This window comes from Sapajus apella, unplaced genomic scaffold, assembly GCF_009761245.1.
Source record: "Sapajus apella isolate SASKATOON/1434 unplaced genomic scaffold, GSC_monkey_1.0 scaffold63, whole genome shotgun sequence".
In the NCBI taxonomy this organism is placed as follows: domain Eukaryota; kingdom Metazoa; phylum Chordata; class Mammalia; order Primates; family Cebidae; genus Sapajus; species Sapajus apella.
Window position 1 is genome coordinate 5,450,251 of NW_022437003.1, and position 22,274 is coordinate 5,472,524.

The 22,274-nt window shown below is 39.5% G+C and overlaps 1 long non-coding RNA gene across 3 annotated transcripts in view; it reads left to right on the forward strand.

Moving 5' to 3' along the window:
- LOC116529739 overlaps positions 1-22,274 on the forward strand; it is a 328,070-nt gene that overhangs the window by 99,445 nt on the left and 206,351 nt on the right. For 2 of the 3 annotated variants that reach the window (XR_004259643.1, XR_004259642.1), the window contains exons 3-4: positions 9,316-9,561; positions 12,522-12,678. This is a non-coding gene — a long non-coding RNA (uncharacterized LOC116529739). The remainder of the gene's footprint in view (positions 1-9,315; positions 9,562-12,521; positions 12,679-22,274) is intronic. The other variant, XR_004259644.1, reaches the window with a different exon arrangement.

Here is a 22,274-nt window from a genome sequence, read left to right on the forward strand (position 1 = left end):
CTTCAAAAAGCTTTTTCTAAGTCCCCCTGGGTTGGAGTAAGTACTCTCATAATACCTGACTATATCCCAATCACTGCATTTGTTCTTTGCTTTATGTTTGTCTGGTCACATAATCACATATGACATCAGATAATGAAATCCTTGATGGGAGATGTTCTTTCCTATTATTAAACATTAGCTCAATGACTGACATCTGGTAGATGCTCAGTCCCTAGTTGTTGAATGAATGAATTAGTGTATATTGGCCTAGAAAAATCAACATTCTTCTATCATCAGGTAAGATTTAAACTCCAGTTGTTTCTATGCTTTCTCCTTCATACAGGTGCACTTATCTATCATTAGGACTATTGAGAGTGTTTTTACTATGATTATTATTATCACATGCTTTAGACATTTGAGTAAATTCTCTTTTTTTTTGAGATGGAGCCTCACTCTGTCACCCAGGGTGGAGTGCAGTGGCGCGATCTCAGCTCACTGCAACCTCCCGCTTTCCGGATTCCAGCAATTCTCCTGTCTCAGCCTTCTGAGCAGCTGGGATTACAGGCATATGCCACCACACCCGGCTAATTTTTGTATTTTTAGTAGAGATGGGGTTTTACCATGTGGGCTAGGCTGGTCTCGAACTCCTGTCTTGAGGTGATCCTCCCACCTTGGCCTCCCAAAGTGCTGGGATTACAGGCACGAGTCACCGTGCCTGTTTTTTAAAGTTAATAAATAATTGAATATGAATGAAAATGTTCTTGGTCATTAGGGCGATGATTTTTATTGTATTAATTTCCAATTGACTTTTACCCTTGGTTCTATCCGCTGCAGCGGTGTATGACTTTAAATGTAATTACAAAACGTCTTTTAGTCTCACGTAAAGCATTAGTTTGTAACACTGGTTGTATTTAAAAGCCTTTTCTCATGCCTTGTAAGAATAACATATGTGAATAGGTTTTAGTATTTTTCATATAAATTAGTATGCAAACAGCTGGAAAACAAGTCAAACAAAGACATCTTTGCTAAATCTTACAGGTAGTGTAATGACTGGGGAAAAGAAGGAGGAATCATGGGAAAGAAAGGAGTACACTGGGGAATTAGAGGAGGCTCTAGTGGAGTATTGGTGGAAACCCTGCTGCTTCCCGTTAGCCCTGCCAAGAAGCAGGCAATAACACCACCTGTCTGCTTGGCAGCCACAGGTACCTCCACATGGTTCATGTTTTTCTCCTCTCCAGATTTTAAGATTTAGATTGGAGACCCAACTAGTTAAATCAGCAGGTGAGATAAAATGTTGTGAAGCAGAAAACCGCTCTCAGCCTTGCCGTATGGGGAAAGGGAGAGGCGACCTGGAGCTCTCTTCAGACACCTTTGAGAGTTTTGTAAGGGCTTCTTGTCTAAACCCTTTCCTTGGCCTCTGGGCTTCAACAAAGCCAGCAAGCTATCCTGTAAGCTGGCGTGCTGCCATTGTAACAGATGGCCAGGAGTGTAGGCAGCAAAGATACCATGCGAGAGCATTACAAGGGAGTGCTGAGGGTGAGAGCTCTAGGCACAAGCCTGGAGTCCCCGTCTGTCCATTAGCCAACCCTGAGCTCCTGAGCAAAGCGGGCATAGGGAATGTTTCGGCCTGCATCTTTGGCTATTATGTACTTCAGGCAGAAATGCCAGCCTTGTTTTCTGTATGTTTTACTATTAGGGTTTCCACTCCACCTCTGATGTGTGTGGGTGTATAAGAGATCTTAAGAGGGTGATAAAAAAGATAGGAATATTCTAAATAAAACCATGAGTGTTTCTAGTTTGCTCACTTGGTCCAGTTCATTCTGCATACTCCTGCTGCGTTAATCTTCTAAGGACAGCTTTGATTCTGTCTCCTTTTCCCCTAAACTTTTGATGCTAGTGATGATGATGATGGCATTGATTATGATGGTGGAGTGGCTTCTCTTTGTTAACTACCTATTACTTTGTAATTTCTTATTTCATAGACAACCAGGACTCAGAAACCAACTTCCTACAAAAGCCCTATGACTCATCCATGCCAGAATTGATATCTGAATTTATTGTGTCTGACTGTAGAAAGAGCCTTAACAAATATGCTCTGATTTGCAAATATAAACAAACGTATTTGCCAGAGATTCGTGGTTGTCATCAGTATACAATTTGAAAAAGTAAAATCTTTTAATTTAACTCAAACTTTAGTTTAACTAAAAGTTTAATATTTTAGTTTTGAAATGTTTCTTTGTAATTTCTTTTTTGAGACAGAGTTTTACTCTGTCACCCAGGCTGGAGTCGTGCGATCCTGAGTAGCTGGGATTACAGATGTGCACCACCACGCTCAGCTAAGTTTTGTGTCTTTACTAGAGATGGGATTTTGCTATGTTGGCCAGGCTGGTCTCATACTCCTGACCTCAAGTGATCTGCCTACCTTGGCCTCCCAAAGTGCTGGGATAACAGGCATGAGCCACTGCGCCTTGCCTCTCTGTCATTTCTTAAGAGAGTATTTGTTCTGAGAAACTAGTTTCAAGTTAATGAGGACCAAGATTAACCATATGTCTTAACTAAAGTACTAGATTGACCCGCTATATTGTGGCAGAGTAGCTCACGATAAAGGACACATTTCTTATCTATTTTTAGAAACTGACAGAGTTTCAAATGACATTTCTATTTTTATAGATGTATCTGTGACTTTGTGTCTGAAATCAATACATCTGAAAAAAAAAAGATCATTTAGTTTGTTCTTTCTAGGGGCTAAAGCTTCAACATTTTTCTTCCCCACTATTGAAACTCTCATGAAAAGGTGCTAACAATACTAATCTTTCTTATTTTTAACCTGAATCTTTTTTTAGCATTTTCTCATCTTCAGAAAAGAAGGAAAATGTCTTCATACACCCAATGATAGTCATTCTCTTTGTATCAGTTAGCACTGCTGCATAACAAATAATCATAAAAATTTAAGTGAGCAAAAAAAATAAGCATTTATTCTTACAGAGATGAGGGTAAGCTGAGGTTCAGCTGATTGCAGCTGTTTAGACTGATATAAGTTCACATGAGCTCTCACCCTCTAGCTGGGGTCAGTTTATTACTATTTCCACAAAATTGCAAGTCTCAGCTTTTGTATCTACGCAAAGTCCGTTGTTAAGAATATTTTAAAGATGGCATTTTCCTCTTCCAGGGCCATGTGAAAAAATCCTTTTCCAGGAAGAAATCATCATCACAGAAATTTGCTCGTCTCAGTATATAAGGCCCTTCTGCTCTCGCTCTCTAGCATCTAAATGCTCTGTCTTCTGCGCAGCCATGTATAAAATATGTTCCTTTGGTGTGAAGAATAACTTCCTGATTGGGATTGAGCTGAAATGGGGCCCTCCTTTGGGCAGAAACATAAGTGACATCATAATTCCTGTGAAACATTTACATCTTCCCAGGCTGCATCACCTGAAAATTTTGCTTTGTAATCAATTTTATATCCACTGTGATTCGGGCTCGAATTCCTCTTTATTAAGGATTAGATAAGACATTGGTGAGGGGCTGGGAGGAGGGGGAGAGAGAGAGAGAGAGAGAGAGAGAGAGAGAGAGAGAGAGAGAGCGCGCGCGCGCGCGCGCGCACATGCATGAGTCTTTGTGTGTGTATGTACATATACATGTGTATGTTTAAGCAGAACATATTTATTTTATAATTGAGCATAATCTTTGTTTTTTTTTTAATAGCAGAGCTGTTAAGTGCACCTGATGTCCATCAGCAAGTATGAAATATTAATTTGCAATATGTTTCATTTGTAAGTGCCCCCCTACACACACCAGTGATCACTACTTAAATTTCATCAACTGTATTTTTAAAACCTCCAATCTGAAGACCTGTGAGAAAAGTTACAATTTAAGATCTTTGCTCACATCTTATTTTCATGTTAACCAGGCAGAACAGGCTGATTCAGATGTTTGAAAGCACCAGAGTACTTAATCTGTTACCACTGCTTTGCATCCTATCATGTTCTAGACTTCTTAGGAGCAATCTTTATTTATTTTTGGAGCTCACAGATTGCATTTGAACGAGTCAGGAATATTTTCCAGTTTATTTTAGTTAACTTACTCATATTTTGCCCAAGTGGAGAAAAAATACACTGTTTTCCAAAGAGTAAGTATTAGTGCCATTCTAGTGGTAGAATATTATTTTACTTGATTACTCCAAAGACAAAAGAAATTCACATATTGTCTGATTTTATACATGCACATGAAGGTGTAGACATGGCCAAATAGCACACTTCTATTCATTAGATAAATCAAGTCGAAGCTCTCACTGAAATCTTGTGTTTTAATTTTACTTCCCACACCTAAATACTTAGTGTTTTTAAGTAATCCTTCTTCCTTGAGCTCATGAGTAAACCTACAAGGATTACTTCACCTTTAAGAGCCACTTGGGCGATAAATATGCATGTTTGACTCAAAGCATTCCCTCCCGGTGATGATGGGACTAGTTGCCTAGTTATTTGTGGTTATTTTTGTAGCACCTGTGGATTCCAAGATTGGTCATTTGTTTCAGCAGAAGTATGTCTCATAGATTTTTATTAATTCACTGAACACAGGTGTTTCCTGATTATCTACTTGATTAAGTATACATAGCTAGCGACCAAATTAAAACAGAACAAATAGGACCTTCCATGCTTACTTCCCTTCCCATATCCATTTTCGTTATCATATAATGTAAAGCTTAATGGTCGGCCACTGTCTCATTTTAATTTAATAGAACCTAAAATCACTCCACACTCTTCACAGGGCCAAGCACACTGCCTCTTGTTTGTTGAATGAATACATGAATGTATGACTGAATGTATGGATATATTTATGAATTCTTTTAATATAAATGGTCACCACTAATGCCAGGACTGTGGATAGACAATCACACTTTTATTTTTACTTTTATTTTAATATTCACTTGCAGATATTATTCTTAAGTATTCAGAGGCTGTTGGAAGCATCATGCCTCAGGGAGGAATAGAGATAAGGACTCTTAACAGTGGCCAAATCTTTCTGCCCATTAATCAAACTTATAATTCTCATTAAGACAGGTAAAACAATGAATAGTGCTAAGGAAAAAAATTACTTTATATCATGCATATTTAAAAGCTAAAATCAGTGACTGGTGTCCCAGGGCACAGCAGAGATACTTCTAAAAGGCAAAGAAGTTTGAAGACTCTCATTAAGGAGATGTCGCCTGCAAGCATAGATAAAACAGGAAAGAAAAATGTATCTAAGGTTCCAAGGAATTGTAGTCCATATTCTTCCTCCCACTCTATTTCACTGAATGATTCTGTAAGTTACAATATGAATAAAATGGAGCTTGAAATAGACAAAATGAGATTGAAGCTTTTTTTCCATGTAATATCTTAATGGAATTGCTACTCCCTGCCTTCTGCACAAAGATGATTTGGCTTTTCTATATACTTAGTAAGGAAAATTTTAGGTTTGTAGTTAATGTCACTTTCAATAAGTATCACCACCATGTTTCTAGATACCCCATATTTAGGGTATTCAGGGGATATATTTATTTGGTTGTGCCTTATCCATTTAGATGGGGTACCATTTGTGCTTGCAAGCTTTAATGGAAATGATAGCTAAAATGTGAATGAATGCCTCCTCTGTGGGTAAAACTAAGCCTCGATGCCAACAGCTATAGCAGTTAAATATGTGCCAATTTTCATAAAAAGAGCAGCCATAGGCAATGAAGTTTGGGCTGAATGCACAGAAACAGAAAAAGGCTCCATGAATTGCCTTCTCTACAGTGTGCATGCCTGCCTAACCCTTTACTAATGCTATCCTTCACTCCATTAACAGATGCACACACTCCCATGCACATCCTATGGCCAAAATGAGAGCAGCATATCTCTTTTTCTCTCCTTTCCTCCTCTGGCCAAAAAACAAAACAAAACAAAACAAACATGTCAGCTCTCTTTTCTTAAAAGCATGTTTTTGAAAAATCATGCATCGCTCTTTGGAATTCTCCAAATGACTATATTTCAGATTCCAGAAAAGAGAGATTCCTAGAATGATTTGCACTTTAAACCTGAAGGGTGACAGCCAAATGGCTCATGTGCCCTGTTAACCATGTTATAGGTTTTAGCCAACTTATAGTTTATAGCCAACTTATAGTTTATGCTACTTATAGTTTTTAAGGCTCCTAAAAGTGCAACATTAAAAACTAAAACTAAGATCAAACCAAAACAAACAAAACACAAGATTCTGTGTTATCTAATGCACAGATTTAAAAGCTTCCTGAATTGTCCCTACCTGGCCATTCTCATGAGGAGATTATGTAGGAGAATGGAAGCCCCTTGTATTTTAAAATTTGCAACTTGATATGCTTTATCTCTAAGACAATGCAGGGTGACTTCTAAGCACAATGCAGTCGCTCATTGCTTTAATTGATTCAATGAGCAAGTGCCAGGTCCTGTGTTGGCTTGTAAAGAAATAGAGATAGAGCCTTGTTCTTCAATGAGTTCATGGTGTAGTGAGGGAAATAGATATAAACATATAAATTAAGTTTATATATTTATATATAAATACATTATTGAAAATGAGTTGTAGAAAGACAAAAGTGGGGTCAAGTCATTCAACCTGGAGTTGTTGAAAAGGTTTCACAGATGAGCTGAGTCCTGAAGGATAAATGGTGGCTTATCCCAGCAAAGAGAAGAGTATGTGGAAAGACATACTGTGTGGCTGGCAGCAGATTCGCTAGGACCGACATATAGAGTAGAGGAGACTAGATTGGCGCTATCCAACAAGATAGTCAATACCACTGTGGCTATTTAAATTTAAATGTATTAAAAGAAAAATATTAAGCATGTAGCTTCTCAGTAGCACTGATCACATTTCAAGTGTTCAGTAGCTGTATGTGGCTAGTGGTTACTGCATTAGACAATGAAGATACAGAATCTGTCCATCGGAACAGCGAATTCCATTGGGTGATGCTAGTGTAAAAATCAGGCAGGAAGTCAGGGTTGGATATAGACGAGGTATAGTGAACACGGAGATGTAGTTGAAACTGTGAACGTGACTTTATACAGAGAGTAAAAAATGAGGTGAGAAGAGGGGGCTCTCTGGTGTTCATCACCACTTAAGAGGTAGATGGGGGAGTAGATGGTATTAACGAACGAGCCCAACAGGAATGGCATGAAGAATGAAAAAGGAAAGTAGGATCCTAGAAGTCCAGCAAGGAGGTGTTTGGAGACATTTGCAATTGTTAGTGATGTCCAGTACTGTAGAAAACCTCATGAAAACCAAAGCTTTATAACGAAAAATTAGGAAGAAAACAGTGCTATTAATGAAGATTGGTTAAGTGGCATTGCGTGTGTGTGTATGTGTGTGCACGTGTGTATGTGTGTGTGTGTGTGTGTGTATGTGTGTGTGTGTTTTGGAGTGGATGTGGATAGAAGATAGGTTGAAGCATAAAGTGGATTGAATGATGGCCCCAAAGATACATCCTTGTGACAACCCGTAGAAGGTGACAAGAGGCATGGAACAGTTTTCCCCTTAAACCTGCAAAAGGCACGGCCCTACCAGTACCCTGATTTCTGACTTCTGGTTTTCAGAACTGTGAGAGAATATAGTTCTATTGTTTTATGTTGCCTAGTTGTGCTATTTTTTTACAGCTGCTATGGGAAGCTAATACAAAGGGTATTTAGGAGATAATGAGAAGTAAAGAAGGGAGACAGTTTTAACAAATAGTTACAAACTCAGATGTTCTCAAGGGACAGGCAGATAACGTAAATGGTTGAAAATGAAAGTCGGAGGAAAAAATAATGGAGAATTTGAGATTGCATGTCCAGCCTACTAAATAAACACACAGATTGTATTTTTATACTCTATTACCCCATACCTACTGAACCTGATTTGTTGAAATCTTTGTTTAGTTTCCATTCTCTCTTGCCTTTATAGCCTAGACTTTATGTTTAGCCATCTTAGCTAACTTGTCAAGTCATGTTAAAATATCTCTCATTCCTTTTACCTTACATTGTAAGTTTCTTGTATATTTCCTAAACCCGGTTAAATTCTTCTATTTCTCTACCCTTGGGATGATTTCCTGGTAACTCTGATGATTTCTCCGCTACATACTCAAATTCACTCAACACACTTAGGTCCTCCCTACTAAGCAGATTTGCTTTTATTTATCTCTAGTTCCTTCTAATTTTCCCTGCAGTAGCCATCCCAAAATGTTACTCTTGAGGATATATCCCTTCTCTTTCATGTGTTGTTAATGAGAAAGTTGGGATTATGCAGCATGCACTTCCTCAGTTCTGCTTCCTTCCAGGTCACAATTTCTTTATGCAGTTACTACATTTCATTGTCTTTTCTTTTTATCTTTGAGGATGTAGTGTCCTTCCCTATCTTAAGACTAATTTTTCCACTCTCTGTAATGAGACTTCGCTTTTTCTGTCTTTCTTAATATGTGTGTTCCTCCCTGCCATCTATGTTCCCTGATATTTTATTCACAGCAATTCCTCCCCTTGCTTTCTTTTCCGTAATTGATCTCATCCAGCTTCCTGCGGTAATCTCATCCCAATTCTCAGCTTCCTTCCTGAGCTCTGTTGCTATTGGCCACCTCCAAGATATACTACAAAATTTCAAACACTGAGCTTAAACTTACACTTACGGTCTTTGCCTCTAAATCCCATTTCACCTCAATAATGCCCTATATTTGTTGATATGGGGGAAATCCTCCCTGGTGCATAGATTTGAAACCTGAGAATTAGCTTTAAATTTGCTTTTTCCCTGATCCACCTCCATCCATATATAACCATTACAGATCATGGTGCCTTCCACATTGTAGATGTTTGAAAGGCACTCACAATTGCTGATATAGGCACTGGAATAAAGTGGAAAGAACACTGCATTTCAAAGCAGGAGATTTGTACTTGAATCCTGGCTTGAACATTAAGTGCCTGGTGATCTCTGGGAACTCACTGAACTTCTCTTTGCCTTGATAGCAATAATGATCTTAAAGGATTATTGTGAGGCTACAGAGCCTAATATCTTAAAAGTTCTTTGTAAATTCTAAAGTGGCATGGTTTGATTTACTCTTTGGTATAACTAGGTGTCTATGCCTCAAATTGCTCTCGTTCTCAGAGAGAAAAGATTTGTATAAAACAAATAGGGTTGGACCAGTTTAAGGACCCCCTTTTGCAATAGGCAAACTGTTCTCAATGGATCAAGATCTGTAGTAAGTTTGCCAGTTACTAGTTTGCACCCACATGAAACTGCTATCCATGTGGGTAATTTTTAAGGCAGTTTTTGGAAACTGCATGTGGTCCAAACTAGCAGTGATAATACTTCCCTTTTGCATTTCCTCAGGAGAGTTGAGACATTGGAAGGGCACATGGTTCCACTTGACATTGCACTAGCAAGTCCTTTGTGAGTGGTGTTGGGGTGGAGGCAAAGGTTATCCCAGCCTCTGTCGCTGTGCCTTCATTACCAGCAGTTCTGTCCACCTGGGGGCCCTAATGGCCTCTATACACCATAAAATGAATGTGAGCGGTGCAACTGCTGACTCATCCACTGTAGTCACTTGAACTCATCAAAGGACAAAACACATATAAGGTAACACTACTGTTATGATTAGCATTATTAGGTTCATTAGCAACATTACAATCCCTGATGTTCTATTAAGATGTGGAAGTCTTTAACTTGCTAAATGAAGATGTTATTGTATGCAATTTGTCACATTTATTCTTTAATTTGCTGCTACTTATTCTCAGTGCTTAGGACTTAGTGCTGAGGTCTGTTGTAGCTTCCTCTGAGCTGACAACTTGACCTTTAAGAAAAATCTTCCTTTCTTATGTAGCCTAATAAATATCAACAAAATGAAATAAAATAGCATCTTCCTTAACTAAAATATATCTGATAGGAAGGTGGGCCTGATAGAATTGTCTTTTGGAGCAGAGCTATCTACCTCAGAATGCAACTCTTATATTTAAATGTAAAGCTATAAAAGAGAATCTTGTTTTCCTATTGTGTGTCAGCATGTATATATGTACATTCAAAAAATGATTTTTTTCAGTATGGGACACTTTTTACTTAACAAAACATTACATGTAACCTTGACTATGCAATGTAAAGCACATAGCCTCTTCAGATTCTGCATTTTCCTGATTTTGTACTCAATTAGGTTTGAACGAAAACTCCAGTTCTGATGTTCTTGTGTAGTGTTTAATTGTACAGATTCCATAAAAAAATCACTTAATATAAAGAAAACAAATACTCTTTTTTATTGCCGCACTAAATACTTTTGCCAGCAAATGCTTTGGGGGTGCTTTTTATTTATGGATTTTTCACAATGCCGGAGAGCTTTTGTCTTTTTTAGTGTTCTATATTTATGGTTGTGGGATGATCATTTTCTGGTCGGTTTCACATTGAGCTCTTTCAGAACTAGTTGGAGTAGTAATAGTTTCATACTGTTTATACTTTCTCCCCCTGAGTCCTATGTTAAATCTTTTTCACTCTATCAGTGACACTGCAGTATATTATGCGATACATTCTTAGGCTATTAACTTTGGGCACTGCTAATGATTTCTTTTATATATATGTAGAGCACATAAAACATGTAAATGTTTCTTATTTTAAAACAAGAAAACTCAAAACACAATCAACCTTATCAACAAAAGCTGGAGATTTGCTTTCTCCAAGTGAGATTGCAAGCCAGAAACAGGTTTGTAAAACCCCAGTGCTGAGGAACAAAGTAAACTATAAAAGACCCCTAAAGGGAGAGATTTTGTTTTCTTAAAAAACAACTTGTTTGTTATTCCATTCCTGCACTGAAAATTTTTTAAAGTATCACATTTGAAAAATCAACAGTAGCAGCACAACGGTTTTCTCAACTACAAGAAAACATCTGAGTCCCTGTAAGAAGACTGGAAGCAAGAAAAGGTGGAAGAATCTCAGAGTCACCTGCAACCTCACGTGATCGCGCTCAGATACTTGTAAACGAGCTCTGAGGAGTGTCTCACCTTACCTCTGGCAGCTCAAAGCCACTGAGGCTTTAACCTGGAAGTAGGACGTGTAAAGTAACTAGAGAACAAACCCTCTTAGCGGCAAAGTTTCACAATGAAAGATTTAAGGGAATAACGTGATTCAGAAATGACCCCCGAAACACAAGAAATGGAACTGGTTAGAACAAAAGCAACCAGTATTTGCATCTTTAAATGGAGGATTACCTACTCATAAAAAGTCTTTGGAAGCCAGTGGGCTGCTAACTGACTTTAGCGTTTGGCTTCCTTAATACTCGTGCCTTTTTGAACTAACAGGGTGATTCAGAAAACACATTTTATGGAGGTGTAAACACCTAATTTGGACATTTTCAGGCCACACAGTCCATGGGATAAGGGCGGATGGGATGGAAGAGACAGTATAGCAAAAACTCATGGGTTAAAACAAAAAATTGCCAGTGTGGTGACTCACACTTGTAATCCCAGCACTTTGGGAGGCCAAGGCAGGCAGATCACGAGGTCAAGAGATCAAGACCATCCTGGCCAACATGGTGAAACCCCATCGCTACTAAAAATACAAAAATTAGCCAGGCATGGTGGTGTGCACCTGCAGTCCCAGCTACTCGGGAGGCTGAGGCAGGAGAATTGCCTGAACACTGTAGGTGGAGGTTGCAGTGAGCCCAGATCGTGCCACTGCCCTCCAGGCAACAGAACAAGACTCTGTCTCAAAAAAAAAAAAAAGGAAAAAGTCACATGTGGGTAGAAAGAGAGAGGACAGAAACAACAACTGGGGAAAAAATAAGGGCAGAGAAAAGAAGAGATAACTAACGTAATAAAGGAAGTCAGATCTTTAATGTAACTTAATCAATTCCTACAGCTACAAAGCTAGTGTTATGGAACCATGCACTAAGGGGGACTGAGAAAACATTTACAAAATATTTATTGGGGTTGCCCCAGCAGCGTACAGACAACCATGTTTGACTGCGTCCTTCCCTGCCCGGCTTACGCCCCTTGGGGCGATGGAAGGAGCCGCACTGCAGCAGCCTAGTTCTCTGTCCTTAGAGTTGTTCAGCTGCTTCCAGAAAATGGTGCCTGAGACAAGCAAGGTCAGCAGACAGGAAGTGAGGTCCATGTCAGGTTTCCATGCCAGCAGCGGGAACTCTGGATACAGGGGAGAGTCACAGCCGGTCAAACCCTGAGCTGCTTGCTGCTTGCTCCTTGAAATGGCTGGAGAGGCCCATCCCAGAGCCATCTCTCCTCTCCTCTTCTGGTGGCAACAGACCGGGGAAGAACAGAGATCAAAGCAAAGCAAAACCAAACAAAATGAAAGCATAATTGTTACATAACTTTTTTCTCTTTTTATATCCGTGCATTATTATTTAGTATGAACTACTCTTGAGTTATTTCCTTAAATTTCCCAAATTAAGGATTAGGTTTGCTGGCAGAGATATTTTCCCCAAATAAAACTGGGCGCTTTCTTAAGAGTTCCGTGTTCAAGGTTAATGCTGTGTTGTGTAGTGTGGCCTTTTTGAACACTTGATGGAGAGAGCTAATCAGTGCATCTGTTGTCTCTAGGAAACCGAGAAGGAAAACAATCAGCTCTTTTTGCTCTGGGCTGAGGGAGTGAGCTGTAATGAGGAAGCACGCGAATGCATTGGGCGCCCTCAGACCTGAACACACAGGTTAGCACCACCTGCCTGGCCGACCCGGCTCACAGGTGCGCAGTTGCCAGGTAACGCTTGGGATCTCAGGGTGCCTTCAGAAGCCCAGCAGTTGGCTTGGGGAGGTGTGGGCACGGCCCGGGGCGATGGTGGGGGCAAGGCAGACGGAGTCACTGTCGGGGCAGCTGGCAGCACCACTGCTCTTCACCTCTGTAGCAAGTGGAAACAAGCCGGCTCGCCCCGAAGCCCTGAAGGGCTGATCTTCTTCCTCAGCTGCCTGTGTTGTGAAAGGGCTCTCTGATTAGAAATAAGCTTACAGATGCAGAAGGGAGAAAATAAAACCCGTGCTGTGAGTTATATAAAGCCCCCCATCTCTCTCTCTCTCTCTCTCTCTCTCTCTCTCTCTCTCTCTCTCATACACAGGCATATACGTGTGCTTTACATAAATGTAAATATAAAACACATCTGTCCTTTATAAAGTTATATTCTAAAAATTCCTCTCAAACTTGGGCAACTTTGTAGAGCGTGTTATCGCATATGTGAAGGGCAAAATGATGTTTGGAAAGAGCTGCTGACTGGTTGAAAGCACCTGGGTTCTAGCCCTGAATTTGCAAGTTTCTTGATTCCCAAGTGTTATTGGGGAGTCACCCTGTCATTTCAGACTCATGTGAAATCTACCCAAATCCCTCTGTGTCCTGAGAAACCCAGAATTCCCTGCATTCTCTTGATGAGCTCTTAGGGGTTTGGTTCTCTTGTCCTGTCCCTGGCCCCCGCTTCCTCCTGGCACAGATGTGATTTCCATCCTTAGTTACCACATGTCGCTTCCGTATCTTCTTCATACAGAGGCTGCCATTTCCTAAACTCTGGCAGATTCATAAATCTGGAACACCTTGTTCCCAAATAATGCCAGATGTGTAAAAACTTCCTCTCTAAGCTAATGCCGATTTCTTTTTTGGTGGTAGTAGTTGTTCTTGGTCAAGTGGTATACTCTTAGGGGTCTGTCTTTCATTCCACTTGATCAAGAAAGCTTTCAGTGAGTAGAGAGGCACAGTGTCACTGTGTACAGCAGAATAGAATGTGTATAGCAGAATCATGGTGGTCCTGAACTGCACGTAATTTGCCAAGATAGGCTCAATGTGGATTAGCCAGCATTTTTAAGAGTTGGCCTCAGCAGGTTACTTAGGTTCACAGAAGGAAGGGTGAATACTGGAAACCAGCTGCCCTCTCCTGATTCATGGCCTGCCATTACAGCTGACTCTTTCCTGTGTAGAGTACTACTTTTTCAACCTAGGATATGCGTATATTCCTGAATGTGTCTTGGGTGAGGGAAAGATGAGTTGTCTAATAAAGCTATGGGAAAGCTAAGAGCTTGAGGTTAAGCAGAGGCAGCCAAGCTGTGTTCTTCCCACCTGGAATCAGGCAGGCCAACCTTCCTAGCCCAAGGGCTATCATTCTGCTTTATGTGTTTGAGTCATTGTGAGAAGAGAAAGATTTATAGGTGTTCTTTCAACACTTATTCAACAAATATTTATTGAACACCTACTCTGTTCTGAGCTCTGCAGTGTGTTCAGAAACCAGGACTAGAAACAAATCATTCTTCCTTACTATTCTTGAACACTGCTCTTTTAAACTGCCTCTAGATCCGTTCTAAGTATCAATCCATGTATTGATTGAATGTGTACATGTGTAAAGGCTCTTACAAGCTGACGTTGTCAATATTTGCAAAGTCAAAGACTTGCAGGCGTGGAGGCAGCTTATTTTCTGTGGGCTGTGGGTATGTGCTTTCATATACCTCAGAGTGCAGCCCAATTTGAGTTTATATTACAGTTTTTTTTTTTTTTGAGATGAAGTTTCACTCTTCTTTCCCAAGCTGGGGTGCAGTCGTGCAATCTCAGCTCAGTGCAACCTCTGCCTCCCGGGTTCAAGTGACTCTCTTGCCTCAGCCTCCGGAGTAGGTAGGATTACAGGTGCACACCACCATACCCGGCTAATTTTTTTGTATTATTAGGAGAAACGGGGTTTCACCATGTTAGCCAGGCTGGTCTCAAACTCCTGACCTGAGGCGATCTGCCTGCCTTGGCATCACAAAGTGCTGGGATTACAGGCATGAGCCACTGTGCCCGGCCACATTTTTAATTTAATTTAATTTAATTTAATTTTTTATTAAAAAAAAAGAAAAAGAAAAAAAAGAAAGAAAAAAAAGAATAATAAAAAAAAAGAATGAAGGAGAGGAAGAAAGAGGAATAGGGAGAGAGAACGGGGGTGTTGCTTTATTGCCCGGGCTAGAATGCAGTCTAAAAACGGGTATGCCTATAATTGTGTTTAATAATGGAGACATGAAAAACAATGAGGGAAGAAAATAACAAACAAGCAGCCAACCAATATTTCATTTAAACCTGTAAGTAGGTGTGATGTGGTACTGATAAGAGTGTGTATTTTGTGCATTTAAAGTGGAGAGTTCTATAAATGTTTGTTTACTTGTTCCAGATCTGAGTTCAAGTGCTGGATATCATTGTTAATCTTCTGTCTCATTGATCTGTCTAACATTGATGTTGAAGTCTCCCACCATTATTGTGTGGGAGTCTCACATTTTTTTTTAAGTTAAAACCAAACAAGCAGAAAACCTAACTCTTACACAAACAGAGCTCAAGGCTGGGGAAAGGAGCTTTAAGGTACTTTTCAGACGCCAAGTCAGTCTTCTGCTGCATTGTGGTACTATAGAGTCTCAGTGTTGAATATGTATTTGAAAATATGTTTTTTAAAGAAAACTGTAAATACTTATAGAGTGATGTTAATAGTTCAGTAGATGAAATGTTTCCTATTTGATCATAACTAACTCCAGGGTCTAAAATATAGGGAGAGACGCCTAGTTTGTTAAGGAGATGCCATATTTGGCATGGAATGTGAAACTACGGCCCTTGGTACTAGTCATCACCAATGATGTTACATCTCTAATGTGTGAATGAGGAAAATACAACCTTTGTGACACCTTTGGCACCCATCCAGAATTTCATTCAGTGCCAGAGACAAGGGCTTGGGAGAAGAGCTCCTCTTTCTGATCATGCCAGCTCTCTTCAGGAGCACTGAAGTGGGACCACATGGCTGTACGTGCAGCTCACAGAGCTTGGTGGGTTTCCAGAAAGAATTTTGCCATGCTGATTCTAGAACAGTGTTATCCAGCCTTTCAAAACTCAAAACTCCTGTAATGCTTTCTCATTCAGTCTTCTAGAGAAGCCAAGCCAGCCATAAATATATTATTCAGCTGTGAATTCTATTGCAAAGGCACCAGGAATCTTAAACATGTTTTATCAAACTGCTTATGACCTCCTACACAGACCTTTTAGAAACTCTGATGAGTTGAGATGGTTCCCTTAACAGGGGTAAACCCATAGTCCAGTGTGCCTTGGACATTCCCAGTTTACTCTTGTTGTTCTGATGTAAATATTACTGCCGTGTGTTCCTTGCACTGTCATATGTGTCTCAGTTTGAATGACGAGGTATATGGTCACCTTATCTTTACCCTGGATCCTTCTCTCCCACCAGTTGAGAGTAACTCATTCAGGGTTATTGAATGATGGAGGATCTTTCAAAATCAACAGCTAGAAGGTAGAGAACCCTTCATGACATACTAAGAAGTTTCACACTAAGCAAAGGAGAGTGACAAGGTATTTCAATAGTTGAATGATGTGAGTAAATGTTTGCTTCAAAAAAGTGTATTGTAATAATCCAGATGAGAAGAAATGGGTATGCTAACAATGACCTTTGAAGAATTATACCTTTGTATCTGGGAAGTCTTGAGCTCAAATGAGAGAGAACTCTTACTATGGGTGAATTGCAATTAGAGTCCTATCACCTCTCCTCAAATCTCTCAAACGTAAAGCATTGGAGTAACCTTTCCTTGCTTCTCATCTTTCAATAAGACTTGTGTGTGCTATTAACAAAATACCACAGCATCCCAGAGCAGGATGGCTTTCAGTGATGAATCAATTGATTCCCACATGCTAGTGTATAAATTGTTAACTGCTTCAGGATTCATAGAAATGAAAGATGCTTTATTTATTGTCCTTTGAGATGAAAAATGCATAATTTATAGCACTAGGATTACTATTTTATTTACTCTTGCGATGCTGAAATCACGTTCTTTTTTAGTGATGGAATTGGAGAATCTCTGTTAATTCGTGGGCAAGTGGCTTATTAAAAGCTTCAGAGTTGAAGGGTCTGGCTACACAGAAGTGGGTCCCATCTGAAGGAAGCTGTGTGATCCTTTTGTTAACACAAAGACTTTATTTTTCTGCTCACAGGCGTTAGTGAGATGTTAAACCTGTGTGTGTGATGTACAGATGTTGGCTCTGATATGTGTTCATGTAGGCTTAAGGTTGAGAATGACATAATTAGGTACATTCTGTAAAAGTATCTTAAAATCTCACAGTTGTAGACTTCACAGAGTTTTCTCTTCCAGTGGGCCCGGGGTGTTTGTATGGCATTCTTCTGTGTTCCTAGGCAATCACATGATTTCCAGTATCCAAAAATATCCACAACTTTGTGTTCAGGAAAATGTCCAGCATCCTTTGTTGATAGATCTTTAGCATTTCATTGCCTGAAAATCTCCTTGTAGCTTTACCAAAAAGCCTACTTCAGTGTGTGTGTTTTCTTACTTTTAGCTAAAAGCTGTGGCTCACTTCTTGGCAGCAAGGTTTTGAACAATTTTCTTTTAATAAAGAAAATATTTGCCTTGTGTCATTCTGCTTCAGAGGGCCTATGGGAAGCCATGGTTTTGTCTGTGGAGTGGGGTGAGACAAGAATGTTGGATAGTTGTTTTTACCTGGTATTTCCACTAATACACTCTACCTTTGGTGGAACCAATGTCATCTCAACATTTTCGGGATCACAGTAGTGAAATGTGTGGAACTACGAGAGCAGGGTCAGGCTAGCCAGTAGCTTCTTTTTCCTTCTTTTCCCTGATGGAAAAGTGCTTTACCTTAGACTGACAGCCAAATAGCAATACAGGTTGAGTATTCCTTATCCAAAATGCTTGTGATCAAAAGTGTTTTGAATTTCTGTTCTGTTTTTCTTTTCTCCAATTTTGAAATATTTGAAAATACATAGTGAAATATCTTGGGTATGGGACTGAAATCCAAACATGAAATTCATTTATGTTTCTTATATGTCTTATGCACATAAGCTAGGGTAATTTTACACAATATTTTAAATAATCTTGCATATACAACAAAGTTTGTAGATGAGGTCAGGTGTGGAATTTTCTACCTGTGGAGTTGAATCAGTGCTGAAAGAGTTTCGGAGTTCAGAGAATTTCATATTTTAGATTTGCAGATGAGGAATGCTTAGCTTGTATCAGGAAAGGAAAGGGAGCTATAGACAGAGGGCCTCAAACTCTGTGGAGTAATGTTGTATAAAGAATCAAGCAAGAACTGTATATAATACTCAGGAAAACAAATAGATCTCAAAATGATGTTTCCAATTTGGTTGCGTGATTCTACCTTATTGGGTCATAAAAACCAGTCCGTTTGACATTTCTAAGAATGCTCTTTTGGAAACAGAGCATTTCTAGAGAAGGCGTTTCTAGAAACAGCAGTTACTCTGCCTTCCATCCCCAAAACAGGGAAGTGTGACTTAAAAAAAAAAATTCTAACGGACACTAGAGGCAAACGAAGGAAAGCAAAAGTATAACTAATAACTTTCTTTATGTGTATGGAAAACCATGGCTTAAGGAGGTCTAGCAACTGTGTCTTCACTGAGGACAGAAATGGACTTCAGCTAAATTGAGGGATTAGAAGTAAGTTTAAGAAAGTTCTTTGACTCTGACTCAGTCCACTCCTGATGCTCGGTTTTATAGAGCTTGTTTCTCTGAATGTCTGTTTCCTCAGCAAAGGACAAACCTCTACCTATCTGGAATGACTTGAATAATGTATGATATTTGGTATACAAACATGTTCCTTTGCAAAAAAAGAATTCAGCCTATATTTCCCCCAGGTCACTTGGCTGGTACCAGGACAAGAACTTCAGTTCCGAAGTACCAGTATTGAAGTATTTTTTGTGCAGCAGACTCTGGGGTGGTTCACATAAGCAGGAGATCAAGCTAAATAATTCTGGAAGCTTCTTCCTACTTTGAATATTTAAACCTAAAAAAGGATTTTACCTTTGCAGAACTTGAAATCATATTTATTAAATCAAAATGTAAGTTATCTATTTCTTCAAAATGTATAAGAAATAATTTTTTTAATTTTGTTTTTCTTTGAGGGTTTAAAGAAAATTACTCAGTGTATCAGTAAGGGTTTCCCAGGGAGAAAAAACCAACAGGATAGATACAGATTGATAGAGAGAGAGATAAGAGGGGATTTATTTGGAGAATTGGCTCAGGTGATTATGGAAAGTGATAAGTCCCATGGGACAGGCTACCTGCAAGCTGGAAACCCTGGGATGCCATTAGAGTGGCTCAGTCCAAGTCTGAAAGCCTCCGAACCAGGGAAGTCAATGGCGTAAGTCAATGGTGCAAGAATCAGGGATGGGGGGTGGGGGGGGGGGGGTGGGGGGTGGGCGGGAGGGCGAGGAGGCACTGGTGCAAGTCCTGGAATCCAAAGACCAGGGAACCTGGAGTTATGATGTCCAAGGGCAGAAGGGCATCTCACTTCAGTAGAGAGAGTGAGCAAATTCACCTTTCCTTTGCTTTTTTGTTCTGTCTGGACCCTCAGCCAGTGGAATGGTACCTGTTCACATTGGGGATGGATCTTCCTTACCCAGTCTGCTGACTCAAATGCCAATCTTGTACAGAAACACTCTTGCAGGCACACATAAAAATAATGCTTTACCAGCTAACTGGATATCCCTTAATCCAGTCAACTTGCTACCTAAAAATAACCATATATATATATATATATATATATATATATATATATATTTACTTCTTGTGTATTTGTGTTTGCCTTATAAATGTGCAAAATGTGCCTCTGGAGTATAAAGTGAAAGTGTGTGCTTGTTGCTTTGGAAACATTTTATGGCTCTTGAGAAGAGCACCTTGTCTTTGCCAGGTCAGTAGAGTTGCTTTAAATATAGCCATATATTATTAAAATTGTGACAGATATCTTTGTGTTTTATCACTTGTGAGGAATGTTTCATTTCACTGGGATTGATTCTATTTCTGAAAATTAAGTGCTCACCCAAGAAAGGCACATGGCATCTTTTCTTGAGAAAACAAATTATTCCATAAGAGGGGAGATCTGCCTAGTCCTGCTTTCCCAAAGACCTAATAGTTATCTCAGTAATGAATAACAATGTTCTAGTTCTTTTCCTTTTCTTGTAAAAAATATCTACAGGGTGTAAGAAATACTTACCTTCTTCCTCATACTCTGCTTGTCTTAAGGGCTTGGCTTTGGAATGATAGAATGCTAGAACATTAGAACTAGAAGGGATTTTAAGGGACATTAGAACTAAAAGGGACTTAGTCTAGCTCCTTCATTTTACAGATAAGAAATACAAGGCTCAGAGAAATAAGGTGGCTTGTCTAAGGTCAGGTATCATGGAAGTAAGAAAACCTGAAACTTGTTTCTGGTTTATTACATTACCATCTTTTATTATAAAGGGTTTTATTTTTTATAAGAACATGTTTTACTTGTCCTAGAGAGCAGAAATTATTGTTGCCGTTAAGCTTAAGCAAAGCGGAGACACTAAGGTCAAGCGATTCAAAGTGATGATCAACAGATACTCAGTCACAAAACCTGTAATTGTAATGTATATACAAGGAGAGAAACCTGCATGTAAATTATTAGATACATTTGGGCTACAAGTGTGGGTATTTAGGACCAGTACAGATTGAGAAAATTAATTGTTGTATTCTCCCCTACATTGTGCCTTCAGCCCTAAAGCCATATTGAAAATTGAACCTGAGCTATTAATAAATAAACCCTAAATGAAATTGAGATAGAGGTGGGTCCACATGCTCTGGCTTGTCTATAGCATGATCTCCCAAGGTCCTGATCATCACCTACAATAGCAAAGAAAATATTATCCCTTATTTTTGGTGAACCGTCCACCCACTTTTTGCTATAACTTTGCAGCATTCACTTGGCTGCTCTGACAAAACAAGACAGAAACAAGCCTAAGATCTGCTCCTTTGCAACAATTGTTCTCCTAGCTCCATACAGCCATTATAAACAAGGAGCAGGGATGAAGGAAACCATTAGTTGGAAAAGGAATCACTTGTGATGGTCAGACCTAAGAATGTACAAATTGCTTGGTGTTTCTTTTGAACATAAAGCTATTCCCTGACGTGACTGCCCTGTCTGGCTCTGCGTCTGCAATAACTCCCTTAGGATGACCGCTGTGTGCCATGCAGAGGTCTGCAGTGTTACATCAGCTGCAGCAGAAGCCCCCTGGCAGGCAGAAATAGCTCAAGAATGTTCTCGTGCAAGTGGGTTTTCCCACTCATTCAGCTGCTAAACTTCGTGATTATGCTGTCATTTCTACTTTCCATTAATGAATGTGTATTAGTGGCATAAGGCCGAAGTTGGAATTGGGATAGATGCATAATTTTAGTTAATTACTTATCATTAATATTTTTTGAGTTTTCTACAATAAACTGGCATTTTACACACACATACACACACACACACACACACACACTCTCTCTCTCTCTCTTTTAAATTAAAAGCTCACAGTTCTGGAGTAGTTTTTATAGTTCCCACTTAAATGGAAGCTCCCAAACGGAACTTGGTGAAATTCCCACAGCCAGAGTCAAATATATAAGATCACCATTTATCCCAGTTGCCCTGGATAATTATTAACAGACATCCACTTTGCTCTCGATACTAGGTTTGGTCAATAGATGGTATAGTCGCCCTAATTAATTAGCACGAGAATTGATTTGAAGCAACACTGTGAAGCAGGAGAAGTCCTTGGGTCTCTCTTGCATTATCTCTCAGGTCACCTCCATTTCTCTCTCCTGGGGACGTACTTTTGCATCTCCTGGGTCTTTTAACCTCTGTGCTGTTTCCTCGTTTTCTGTCTCAGCTGGTTATCAATAGGTTGCTGCTAAACATTGGTGAAACTATATTCCTTTTGGCCTTCTTCATCCATAAATCAGTGAAGAGTTCTTCAGGTTTTTTTGCTCTACAAAACTCAATTCAGCCTTCTAAGAATGATATGAGAGCTTCTGCCCATGCAGCAGTTATTAAGATGATCTCTTGCCATTGGGGCTGTATATGATTTCTTCTTGGTACTCCTACACAATTTTATAGATGACATTCCTGCCAGGATTTATAATATCATAGATTAATCATGTGCTTATATATCTTTATCTTGTTTTAAAACATATATTTCAAATTATTTTTAATTGTGCTAAAATATATACAACTTAAAATTTGGTATCTTAACCATTTTTAAGCATACAGTTTAGTGGTATTAAGAAGATAAGTTGGGGCTGGGCGTGGTGGCTTACGCCTGTAATCCCAGCACTTTGGAAGGCTGAGGCGGGCGGATCACCTGAGGTCAGGAGTCCGAGACCAGCCTGGCCCACATGGTGAAACCCCGTCTCTACTAAAAATACAAAAATTAGCTGGGTGTGGTGGTGCACACCTGTAATCCCAGCTACTCCGGATTGTGAGGCAGGAGAATTGCTTGAACCCGGGAGACGGAGGTTGCAGTGAGCTGAGAT